The sequence below is a fragment of the Cryptotermes secundus genome, unplaced genomic scaffold, assembly GCF_002891405.2.
Source record: "Cryptotermes secundus unplaced genomic scaffold, Csec_1.0 scaffold1606, whole genome shotgun sequence".
In the NCBI taxonomy this organism is placed as follows: domain Eukaryota; kingdom Metazoa; phylum Arthropoda; class Insecta; order Blattodea; family Kalotermitidae; genus Cryptotermes; species Cryptotermes secundus.
This window is the reverse complement of record NW_019738371.1, coordinates 717,761-730,906: the sequence shown is the minus strand read 5'-3', so window position 1 is coordinate 730,906 and position 13,146 is coordinate 717,761. Positions and strand designations below refer to the sequence as shown.

General features: G+C 42.4%; 1 protein-coding gene across 7 annotated transcripts in view; it reads right to left on the bottom strand.

Moving 5' to 3' along the window:
- LOC111871023 (endophilin-A) overlaps positions 1-13,146 on the bottom strand; it is a 182,044-nt gene that overhangs the window by 115,288 nt on the left and 53,610 nt on the right. Inside the window, exon 1 of one of the 7 annotated variants that reach the window (XM_023863747.2) lies at positions 5,192-5,285. The exons of the other annotated variants lie outside the window; for them this stretch is intronic. The gene's annotated coding sequence lies outside the window, so the exon portion shown is untranslated. Of the gene's footprint in view, positions 1-5,191; positions 5,286-13,146 lie in introns of those variants that run through there. 7 annotated transcript variants of the gene reach the window in all.

The following is a 13,146-nucleotide window of genomic DNA, read 5'->3' as shown; positions in this document are numbered from 1 at the left end:
ATGACATACGGATCATTACAGTGTAGGTGGTAACGATTTTTACGGGCACAGCGTACACATATACTGTACGCCCGCGTAACGGCCACTCAGCACGCAAGCCATGCTTTCAAGAAACCAAACACATAAAACACAACACAGAACACATCTACGGAGCGAAACGTAAAACAGATATCAAACGTCGCAGCCAGACAGAAGGCATAGAGTTGAGGGAATGATTTCAAGGGCCACATGAAGACAACATTTCGCTACATAAAACGAGTTCGTCTGGAATAAAAACAATAATGTTTACATTACAGATGTCTCGCTAAAATATTTTAATATTCAAGATACAGCCTCAGTTGGTATTGCCATTAAGTACGGGCTGAATGACTGAGCAGCAGAGGTTCAATACCCGGTAACAGACTGAGCTCTGGAACCCATCCAGCCTCCTGGACACTGGGTACCGAGGGCGTCTAAGATACGGGCGTCAGGCTGACCACTCACCTCCATGTGGTGACGAGGTTAAGAACAGTGAAGCTATACCTCCTCTACCCCATTCACCTTCATGGCATGGTACGTCATCAATTAAGTACAGGAATTACTCGAATTTATTTCTTATTTACTTGGCCGCGCCACAGCTCAAGCGGTTAGTCGCTGGCTTCCCACCGTGGAGGCCCGGGTTCGATCACAGGTCTGGTCAAGTGGGATTTGTGGTGGACAAAGTGGCGCTGGGGCAGGTTTTCTCAGAGTACTTCGGTTTCCCCTGCCATTCTTCATTCCACCAATTGCTCCACAATCACAATGTTCTATAACCTGGATTTAAAGTTGCTGGCCAGTGGCACATAACCTCAAAAGTGCAAGCGAAATAATGAGTTGGCCCATCAAAGAACTGAAAGAAGTTATAAACAACTGCTGAAAGTACAAACTGAAACAGCAACGGATACAAAACAATGAACAGAATGAATGCGTGTCGTGTCCAATGAACTTAACGATCAAGCTGCATAAGGAAGACCCCCAGAAAAATCTGATGAGTCATATGCTTACTTCCCTAACCTGTTTGCGTGCTCAACAATACATGCACTGGGGTCCCCATCGTGTCCTGACATCGCGAAATGTAACTAGTGAGATACAGTTCCTGCTGTCTCAATCCATTCGTGCCTGGTTCATGACAAAATTATAATAATTCGTCTATATCTCATTATCTCGCCACACCCTGACTGTCTGTATAAAGAAAAATAATGCCTAATAATAATAATAATAATAATAATTAGAATAAAAATGCCTAAACATATAACTATACATATTTGCCACCGAGCAGGTGATGGTACAGTCTGAATCAAAAGCAGTTTTTGCAATTCCTTATATAAACCAATAATATCAAATATTAAAATATCAATAAATATCGAACTGCTCGTCACTTAATTTTACATATACAGCCTTCCTACACCATATTAAAAACCCACATTATACTTAAGCTACCATAATTTAAATGTTTTCAGCACTTTAATATTGTGACGGGTTGCTGAAAGCATTAAGATATGGAACCAGAAAACCCCGATGTAACGTCGTCAACAATAGAACTTTTGTTACTTAATAACGAAGGTCTCAAAAAAACCACAACAGAGGAACTACTGAAGACGTCTCCTAGGCAACACATACAGAACAGGCTTCCCTTACAACGGTTAGGTAAACACTGTTCTTACAGCAACGAAAAGGACGTTTTCATGACAACAGAGATATCAAATATTCCTCTCGGTGTGCTCTATTCGGTACGCCAACAGCTACCTCAAGAGGATTACTAGAAGATTACTAGACATTACTGCAGATAAAAATCCAGGAGACAGAATACGACAGACGCAGAAGACAAACAGAAGTCAGAAGTGAAGTCTTTATTTTATGTGGTGTAGTTACAGTAACCTTTAGAGTGTTATCATTGTTCATAGTTGCGAAGTGTTATAGTTACAGTAAGATTGCGTTACATAACATTGTAGCTCCGCCTGGTGAATATCCAATTCGGAACCCATTAATTACTTTTCGCGTTACCAGGATACGTGACAATCTTTTATCACTTAACACAAGAATTTACTGCAATACTTTCGTTGTAAAATACATCCATTTCACTCCGTAATTCAATAATGATGAACTTAATTTATTTATTGGCCACGTGATGATGGCCAATGAGACCGAAACATGTAGTGGTTGAATGAGATAATAACATTGATTGAAACACTGATACTTCCATAGATTTCAAAACTTAATTTAACTCGTGGGTGTCTCGACGGCTCCATAACTCATTTCTTTTCTTTTCATTGGCGCCACAGCCCTCATTTGGGCCTAGGCCTACCTCCATCTACATTTCACTTCGGTTTTACTAGATCTTAGACATATGGTAGGACTCCTTGGGCGGGTGATCAGCTCGTCGCAAGGCCTCTACCTGTATACAAACACAGAAAAACGCACACAAACATCCATGCCCTGAATTGGATTCGAACCCACGATCCTGGCTTCCGAAAAAGCGAAGACAGTGCATGCCTTAGACCGCTCGGCTACCGTGACCGGCCCATACCTCATACAGGGTGCAATTAAAATGTTAATACCCCATTTCGTGAATTTCCTCGTCTCCCCAAACGAATTTCTAAATAGTACTTTAAAATCGGTAATAACTGCCTTCGCCGGTCACGGTAGCCCAGCGGTCTAAGGCATGTACTGTCTTCGCTCGCTTGGAAACTGGGATCGTGGGTTCGAATCCCACTCAGGGCATGGATGTTTAGTTTGTGTGTGTGCGTTTTTCTGTGTCTGCGTACAGGTAGAGACCTTGCGACGAGCTGATCACCCGCCCAAGGAGTCCTACCGAATGTGTAAGATCTAGAAAAACCGAAGTGAACGGAGAAGTTCAGGGAGGTAAGCCTAGGCCCACTGGGGCTGTAGTGCCAAGGAAGGTAGTCCCTTCGTCAGTAAAAAAATCCCTGCCTTTCGTGGAACCCGAAGGTTCTTTACCACGTTCACAAAAGCCCACAACTTGATCCTCTCATAAACCAGTTCAATCTAGTCCACACTAGCACCTTGCTTATTTAAACTCAATTTTATTATTATCCTGTCATCTACGCCTAAGTCCTCCAAGTAGTGTGATTCCTTCGGAGTTTCAGACTAAAATTCTGTACACATTTATCCTCTCTGCAAGCGGCCTCCGTAGTCTAGGTGTAACGTTCCCGCCTCATGACTCAAGATACGCGGGTTCGTGGAATTTTTAAGGGCGGAAAAATTCAGGGAGCAAGTCCTCCGGGAGGGACTTTAAGCCGTGGGTCCCGTGTCGTAGATTTACGGCACGTAAAAGATCCTATCTCTAGGTGACCTCTGAGCAAAATTAGGCAACAATTTCCCGCCCAAGTAGTTTCCAATGCCTCTGGTAAATGGGGAAAATATCAGGTACCGACGGCCGACCTCGTTGGCTGAACGGGGCTGATAGCACGCACCAGTACAGGTATGGTATGGCGACAGTAGAAATGAAAGGGGAAGCACAATGGACGAATAACTGGTCTAAGTGCATGGGGAAACCCACCCCCTCTAATAATAATAATAATAATAATAATAATAATAATATCCTCTCCTCATGACCTACCTCAACCTTCCTGGCTGATGACATAGTGCTTAATTAATTAAGCATTAAGCACTGGGACAACTTTATCATTATTAACGGCTGCTGGGCGGTATATATTATGATACTCCTCGCTACGTACTTCCGTCTTTCTTCTCCTGCTTCCTCTTTCTGGAGTCGAATGTCTCCTAACCACTTCGTTCTTAATTATCTCCATATATTCTTTCCTCTGGGAGAAGGACCCATACAAAGTAATAAAGAGGCCTAATATTACGGTTCTGTATATTTTAGTACCCCTTATAGTCACGACAGTGAGAACCACGAACTGATTTGTTGCAGTCATTCCCAAATATCAAACTTTTATCAGCAGTAATAAATTAAAACAAAGGTTTTAGGCCAAAAATAAAATTGGCCTCAGTATCATAAGTTACATGACAGCAAACAACAGATAATAATTATACATTAACGGGATGACTGTGTCATGTGGAAACTTATGCCTTGCATGATGTAGATTCTGTTACGCCGTGTGGATATGCAAGATGTCTGCCGACATTTCGGAGATATATGCTGCCCCCTTCTTCAGCGTCGAAGTGTCGAAATGTGAGCAACATATCCCACATCCACACGGTGTAACAATCCGAGAGGAGGATCAACATCGATAACCAGACACAATGCAAACCCAAAATTATTCATTCCTGAAACGTAGACATGCTGAAACTGCTTCACTGCACACAGAAAAAGTCAGTGCTAATACAGAGCAACTATCGCGACCTAAAACTCAACGCGGGTTAGTTTCTAGATTACGATCTTCTGGGATGTGACACTGTGTCGTTTTGTAGTTACCGATTGAGTTCGCTCAACAGCTAACGCCTCTGGCTTCTGATATGGAAGTGTGCCGTTCGAATCTCGGCCGGGATACTGACTATCCTGACTGAGGCTCTTCACGCTCTTCCTCAGCCCCTCCAGTGAATGTTGGGTTAGTACCTTAAGTTAGGCCCTGGCCACGTCCCGTTCATTATTCACTATCTATTCTGACGGAGTTCTTTTTAGTTTTCCTCAGTCCCTCCAGGAAAATTTCAGTGATATCACTTCAAATTCGGCCATGACCACTTCAACATCCTTCCCAATTCATTATTCACTATCGTCCATACATCCCACGCTATGCAATCTGAACAACTGACAGCGCCTTTAAATAAGATACAGATATATAAATTAAGTACACGGCATCACACAGAGCTGGAAGGTCTAGTGAGAACGATCTAGAATTTTATTCAGGAGGTGCTCGGTTCAAATCTCGGCCAGGACACTGACTATCTTCACTGACGTATTTCGTGTTACCTCTCAGTCCCTGTAGATACAAGTACATGCCAGGATCGTGCTAGGACTGCTTCAGTCCAAATCCTATTTCGCCATTATTACCCTAGCATTCGACGCTATACAGTCTACAACATTCAGATTCGTCGCAGTGAAAACCTACAGTATCACACTAGGGGCATTTTGTTCGCAATAAGATTCAAGACTAGGAAACCTATACGCCTTGAAGTGCGCCGTTTCTTTGTATATTATTAACAAACAGCATGCTGTGCAATATTAGCAACATTTTCCTCAGCTGCTCACCTTAGCAACACTCAACACACAACATAATATTAGCACACTGCACCGAACACACGACCATACTTATAAAACTATGCAGAGCTCGAAAGCCAGACAACTCTCAGCGTCCAAGCGACTGAGTGGAGAATCAGTCCGCGTCGACGTCGACACAGAGGCGCCTCTAACGGACGCCAAGAAAATCAGAATTGGACTTGAATGGCTGTAACGCTAGACATCGATGTGAGGAAACTCGAGGGATAATCCAGGAATGGAGCAAATGTTATGTCCCCTTGCTATGGTCTTCAATATATCATAACGTGAATAAATTAATAAAGTGAGTCTCGTAACGAGGAAAATCGACAAACCCGCTCAGCTATTTCCTAATTTTATTCGTAACAGAACAGTCAAGTGCCTGCAGAAATACCACGTAGCTACTCAGATTACAAGCTTAAACGACATAACACAGAACGGACTGTTACTTCAACAATGGAGCTGTCAGACGTTCTTTACAAAGTAAAAAAAAAATCCTTATGTGAAGGGCAAGCACGCAAATCTAGGACTTATACCATTGTACATATTTCGTTAAAATTCGATATTTTCGTTAAAAGCTGCTGGTTAATGCAGATTTTCTGCCTCATAATAAAGCACAATAGTTTACACCAGACCATACTCGTAAATGAACTGTTCCATGTATCCCATTTTGTTAAAATTCGATATAAGAGAATTTCATCAAGAGTTGTTCAGAATTTCCGACTATTAGCCATACTGATTCATAATTAAGCATCGTTTTCATCAGGTGACTTTCTATTTATCCCATGTCTTTCCACATATTTTGTTGAAATTCTATATGAGGGACTTTCAGTAACTTGCCCTTCAACATTCCTTCAAGAAACACCGCGGTATACTGCATTACGTTTCATTCCCACCTTTGTTACATCTGTATGAGTATAAACATGTATTTTAATTTTATATGTAAGAAAACACGGAAGGCGTTCGGCAGCAGAATACTGGGGAGAACATTTCCAAACACTACATCATACTCCCTCTCCAATCACGTTACATCTGTATGAACATAAATATTGTCACGTGTATTAAGTGTCTAAAGACGCGAGTTTGGATTGGTTGAGTCGATTTATTGAATATTCACCAGCAGTAACTACAATTAATTATAACATTTTCAAGATTACTGTAATTATAACACATAAAAAGTCTTCTATATCTGTTTTAATTAGTCGTTGCTAGGTAACAGATCCAAACAATGGTTATTCCTCTGCAAAGTTTTCCTTATCCGTGTCCTGCAACGGATTTAAACACAGGAACTACATCTGTCACGCTCCAGATATCAATTTCAACACATGTAAAATTAAAATGGACAAATCACTGCAGATGACCTTGTAACACGAAATGGGGTTTGACAAAAGAAAAGAGAACATAAAATGGAAAAGTTATTAATTCTGGGACATATTATTGATAGGCCTAATAAAAATAAATAATATGAATAGGTTACTTATCAAATTATTAATTATAACGCCGTTACTTACAAACTCAGTGACATGCATTCAATCCTAAAATCGTGAAAGAGGAAGCATAAGAAAACGTGTTTATAGCTACGCGTGCACGTATGAGCGTCTCCCAGTATCAAGTTTGTCAGTGGACACCCAGTTCCATTTTTCTAATTTCGATTAGTGTTTTTGGGTGGCAACTACATTAGTGTCAATGTATGACCCCGAAAAATCGGTACGATAACTCATTTCCTCAAAGTACAAGCCTGCATCAGAATTACAGTCACTTACGTCTAACGTGGCCACCGATCGAAATATTTTCTATTCGATGAATGCAAGCAATGAATTGCTGAATATTAAAAAAGTGTACGAGCATTTGGTACAATCTCTCTGTCGCTGTAAACGCTGGTTGGAAAATGGTGACGCAAAGGACACACGGAGTTACAACGGTGGCACTTATTAGCAGCTAATATCCACCGCTATGATCGGGCTAAGGCATGCCAGCCGACGTCCACGATCGATAACTGGTCCGGAAGTCGTGTCGGGACAACTCGGCTAGCATCGCATCTTCCATCCATTCGAATGTTCATCCCTTGGGAATATCTTAACTGGATCAATGGTGTGGGGGCGATTCGGTTCCTTTCATAAGCAAACATAAAGCAGAAAAACGCTATACATAATCACAGGTGAAGTGAAATGACGTGAACCATCGCAACGATTCTTAGTCCTGTACATATTGCATCCGCGGATGGAATAAACAGACGCTCTAGGTCAGTACAAGTGCCCGGGAGAGTGGGAAAGTTAATTATTAGAATGCAGGTCCAGGAATTCGTTCCTACATGTACGGTCGCTTGGGACGGCAGCGTAACTAGCCCGATAAAAAGCGTTTCACATAAGCGTACCGTCACTTCCGAGACTTCTATTCCACCGGTCATGCTGAAAAGAAACACTGCACTCACGACACAATACAGGGTTATTCATAAGTCCGTGAAACATTTTGAAAATTTACAATAAATAAACTAAGCAACGGATACCAAATTTTATTACACTGAAATAGTACTGAGTACTTTTCAGGATTCCAGTCTCTTCAGCCTGGACATTTCTATGAACAGCCTGGTCCTAGTCACACACATGGATCACGCACCTTCAGGTGCCGGCACAAGAAAATGTCCTTCGCAATGAAGGTACATACCTTCGCGTCAACTTCTCCGAAGCTATGATCACGACAAATTTCATTAATGAACAGGTGGCACACCTGTCCTCTTCTTCATTCTCATCTGTTCTTACCTTTCTTCTTTAATTTCCCTTTCACATCATCCTTTTCTTTAGTAGTAAGGCAGATTAAATTACTAAACACACGGCACATATCCCCTCTACTTAGTTCTCCTTTGTTCTTTCTTACCTCTCTTCGTTACTTCCTTCTTTCATTCTTCCTGTCGGCATCCCTCGCGTTACTTAATATCTTCATACAGATTACTTACTTACTTACTTATGGAGCTGAGCCCTTCTTGAGGAGAAGCCAAATCTGCAGCTACTCGCGAATTTCCAAGCATTTTATGGAACCCGTAGGTTCGTTACCGTGTTCACAAGAGCCCTCCACTGGTCCCTATCCTGAGCCAGATCAATCCAATCCATACAACCCCATCCTATCTCTCTAAGATACATTTTAATATTGTCCACCCACCTACGCCTTGATCTTCCCAGTGGTCTCTTTCCTTCTGGCTTTCCCATCAATATCCTATATGCATTCCTCTTCACCCCCATTCGTGCTACATGCTCTGCCCACCTCATCCTCCTTGACTTGATCATTCTCTTCATACAGACTACCATATACAAATGTGCCCCCCCCACGTGTTTACATGCATTCAGCATTCATTCCATTGCACCACGTGCCTGCCTATTCTAAACGCACACATGGAGGTAACACGAAAGCCTGCTCCGCTTACCAGAACTTACAGTATGCTGGATTGATGGATGAAACGTAATATCTTGTTGACATACGGGCCTAGAGAGATTTCCCTTCTAACATGTCAGGATAAGCAAACGTCACAACATATTGTAGCAAACGGACAAACGGGAGGTAGTGTCCATAAAATGCGTTCTGTATTTCAAAGCGTCATATTTTCCTAATCACGTCACATAACTGAAAGAAACAAAACCTAAAACGTCAGTGAAGTTCCACATCTGTGCCTCTTGAGATGCAGCAGATCTTGTCGAGATGACATTCTGTCTCGACCGAAACATTTCTTTTTCTCGGAGGCTACCGTAACGGGGACCGCTTATATTGACGTGCTAGAAAACTTCCAAATGGAAGAAGAGGAAGCTGAACTCTTCAGCAAGATGGCGCACCAATCTTTCAGCAACTTTGTTCGAGCTGCTCTAAGCGAAAAGTTTCCATGTTGCTGGATAGGGAGAGGCGACCTTACTTCACAGAACCCCAGATTTTAAGTCCACTGGCTCTCTTTTTAAGGAAACACATGTAGACAGTGTCGATACATTAAAACAAAGGATAATACTACGATTGTTCTGATATGTTTGTTGAATCGACACTTGGCGCATTATAAGACATACACATGTGAAACTACACTAACGACAAATATATACTCAGTTACGAAAATTCAACACTCTGAAACACACGTTTCGTGAAGTCTGTTAAACGCGTTATCAGTTCAGCAAGAAGAGGAAACATTACTAAAAATGTGAGGCTTCAATTTCTTGTCAGTTTACTCAGTCTAAGCAAAGTTCCCTCTTCTGAACTAAACAACTTCTTAAAATAAAACTTCTCGTCACTGTCGCTTACAACTAAGGATAAAATTAAGATTGATCTTTTTTTTTCCTTGGCACTACAGCCCCAGTGGGTCTAGGCCTACCTCCATGAACTCCGTTCACTTCGGTTTTTCTAGATCTTACACATACGGTAGGACTCCTTGGGCGGGTGATCAGCTCGTCGCAAGGCCTCTACCTGTACACAAACACAGAAAAACACACACAAACATCCATGCCCTGAGTGGGATTCGAACCCACTATCCCGGCTTCCGAGCGAGCGAAGACAGTGCATGCCTTAGACCGCTCGGCTACCGTGACCTGCAAGATTGATCTTGTAGAACTATATTGTGAGAACCGGATGTGGATGGAGAGGAAACAGAATCGTGTCCAATGACAGGCTTGGTACTTGCAATGTTGGTCTCTTTGTGTACACAACCACACAGATAATTCATTTCCAAACGTAAGGCTTGATTCAGGTATAAAGTATGAAGTTCGCGATGTTCTGGGATGCAACACGTGTCGTCTGGTAGACTTGCTCACTCATGGAGCCGAGCCCTTCTTGAGGAGCCGCCAAATCTGCAGCAACTCAAGAATTTCCCAGCATTTTATGGAACCCGAAGGTTCATTACCGTGTTCACAAGAACCCTCCACTTATCCCTACCCTGAGCCAGATCAATCCAATCCATACCATCCCATCCATTTTAATACTGTCCACCCACCTACGCTTTGGTCTTCCCAGTGGTCTCTTTCCTTCTGGCTTTCCCACCAATATCCTATACGCATTCCTTGTCTCCTCCATTCGTGCTACATGCCCTGCCCACCTCATCCTCCTTGACTTGATCGTTTTAATTATACTCGGCGAAGTACAAGTCTCTTCATCTCTCTTCGATCCAAATACACGTATATTCTCAACACCCCGTTCTCAAACACCCTCAGTCTATGTTCCTCCCTTAATGTCAAGAGATCAGGTTTCACACCCATACAGAACCACATGCAAAATCATAGTTTTGTATATTCTAATTTTTATGTTTTTGGACAAGAGACGAGAAGACAAAAGGTTCTGGACTGAATGTTAGCAAGCATTACCCGAGTTTAATCTCCTCTTAATTTCCTCCTGAAGGTTTTGATTTGTTATCGTCGTTCCCAAATATCTGAACTGTGCCACATTTTCAAAACATCTGTTTCCTATCTTTATGTCATGATTTTGCTCTGCATTTTGGTGACAAGACAGCAACATATACTTAGTTTTCTCTGTTTACTTTTAGACCAACCTCCTTACTTGCGTTAATTAAAGTCTGTGTGTTTTTCTTTATGGTATCTACATTATCACCCAGTAGATTCACATGATCGGCATAGGCCAACAGCTGATGTGTCCTGTTTAATTTCAGTCCCACCTGGTTTTCCTGAACCTTTCTAATGGCATACTCTAAAGCATCTCCTTGTTTTAGACCATTCTTGATAGGAAATTTATCAGACAAATATCTGTCGTTTGGTAGATAGGTACCAATATTTCGCAGGAGCCTGTCTCCTTCCTCTATCTGCTATCCTGAAGATGGTTCCTCAGAAATTTTGGTACCTATCTATAAAATTGCAGGGCGTCGCTTTCCAGAAGACCGCATCATGGCCATAGCCGTGACATCTCAAGTTTCACAAGTAAATGAGCTCTTCCACTGTCACCAGTGTCCTTCTGTAACTTCATTGCGAGTGTGTAAAAATTGAAATGTAAAATGCTCTAAAATAAAACAAATCAGCAACGCAACTAAAAAACTGGATAACAGAAAAGTATGTGATCACAGGTTAACTCTTCTCCAACGATGTTGTTATTAAAACGGTTAAATAAAGGAGATTGTAATGTTTGACTGTTTGATTACTGGCTTATTAAAATACTCTGTTTTAGCAGCATAGGCTACGCTCCATTAAATGGTGGATGTAGTGGTCGTGAAGTGTTTTGGGCACTATTTGTGGTCTTGTAGCTCACACGAAAGAAACAAACAATTCGTAGAGTCTACGCCACTTTCACGAAGAAACAGTGAACTTCCTTCTAATTTCTTCTAGTGGCAGACTTTTGTATAAGCTGCGATGAACCCATGTGCTCTTCTATAGAACTAATGTAATCTGCCTGCGATCCAATACTGAAAGGTGAGGATTAAAGTGACTCACAGACCTACAGCAGATGTGGAACGTAGCTTCTCGGTTACGTTCTGACGCTCCGTCTGTCAGTACGTACTGGTTCATGTCTCACAGGCTACCACATTAACAGTGATTCTTATGGAAGTGGTAAGCAGTTAGCACTGCAATTGCCAAATGCTGCTTAAGTCACTTTCTGAAGCGCTGAATATAAACTCACAGAAATGTTATTTTCCATCGGTTCAGAGAGTCAAAGAACCGAAGGAAATTGGTTCCTTGCGTAAGGCTGGCTCTGATGAAGTTAAATGTCTCAAAGGATCGACTGCAGTTTTCGGTAACAAGACTGTAGAAGTATACCGTGTACACTTAACACGCGCATTCGGCAAAAGGCAACAGCACCAAGATGAGCTCCTCCCGCCTTATAAACAAACAATAAATCAGCATGCAACCGGTCACTGCTACGTGATAATATTAAAACTGGCGAACAGTCACAACTACAGACATGTACTGAATGAATCATACGTTACTGTGCTTATTAATTAATTGAGCACTACGCCATGACGAAGCAAGGGGTAATGGGGATATCGTTCTACCAGTCCTGACCTCGGTATTAGATGGTGGTGAGTGGTCAGCTTCACGCCCCAGCCACTTTACTCCAGGGAAAAGGACCCATGGTTCCTTTTAGAGAGGAGGCTCAGTGGGCCCCAGCTAGACGCTATGGAGAAGAGAAATAAATCCTGCCCCGCCAGGAATCGAACCCGGCCGTTCAGCCCGTATCCCGTATCTATACCGTCTAAGTTTCTTATTCAGTCAATTACTAAAGAATATGAAGGTTTCACATTTCATAATTATAATGTTCTTTAAAAGATTTACGTACATAAATATACAGTTTAACACGTCCCCGAAGTCGTACTACACTAGAAGAAGCAAATAAATTTCATTCCCACACTGTCTAATATCAATAAAGTCTTTCTTTTGTTCTGGAAGTCGCGGCCAATTGTGGAATGTCAAGTAAGAGGTAAAAAAAAAGGTAAAGCTATCCGTGAAACAGGCCGTGCAGCCACATATGGTTGTGAGACGTCGAGGCTCCCATATTTTCTTTAGACCAGGCATGTCCAACGCGTCGATCGCGGGACAATTTTCGGTCGATTTCATAGACCTACAAGGAAACTATACGTGAAAAGCAAGTAAATTCACTTGTAATGTTGTAACATGTTGCGCAACGGAGAACCCCTCCCTACCCAGCAGCAACGTGGCAACTCAGGCCACAGGCGCGTGGCGGTAACGTAGCGCTCGCTCCCTCCCTCCCCTCCGCGGTGACGTAACGCGCAACGCTACGTACCCGTAATCAACTTCCTACTGTGACGTGGAACGCAACAGGCACCACTGCGGCTATATAAGGAAACTGCATAGCACCTACCAGTTAGTTGGAATCTGGGCAGTCGCCGAGCCGAGTTGACATATAGCAACAGTCGCCGAGTCGAGTTGTAACCTGGCCATCGCCGAAGACAGTTCCGAGTTGTAAAGTAACAGTCGCCGAGTCGAGTCGTAAAGTGACAGTCGCCGAGTGTGTTATCAACAGTT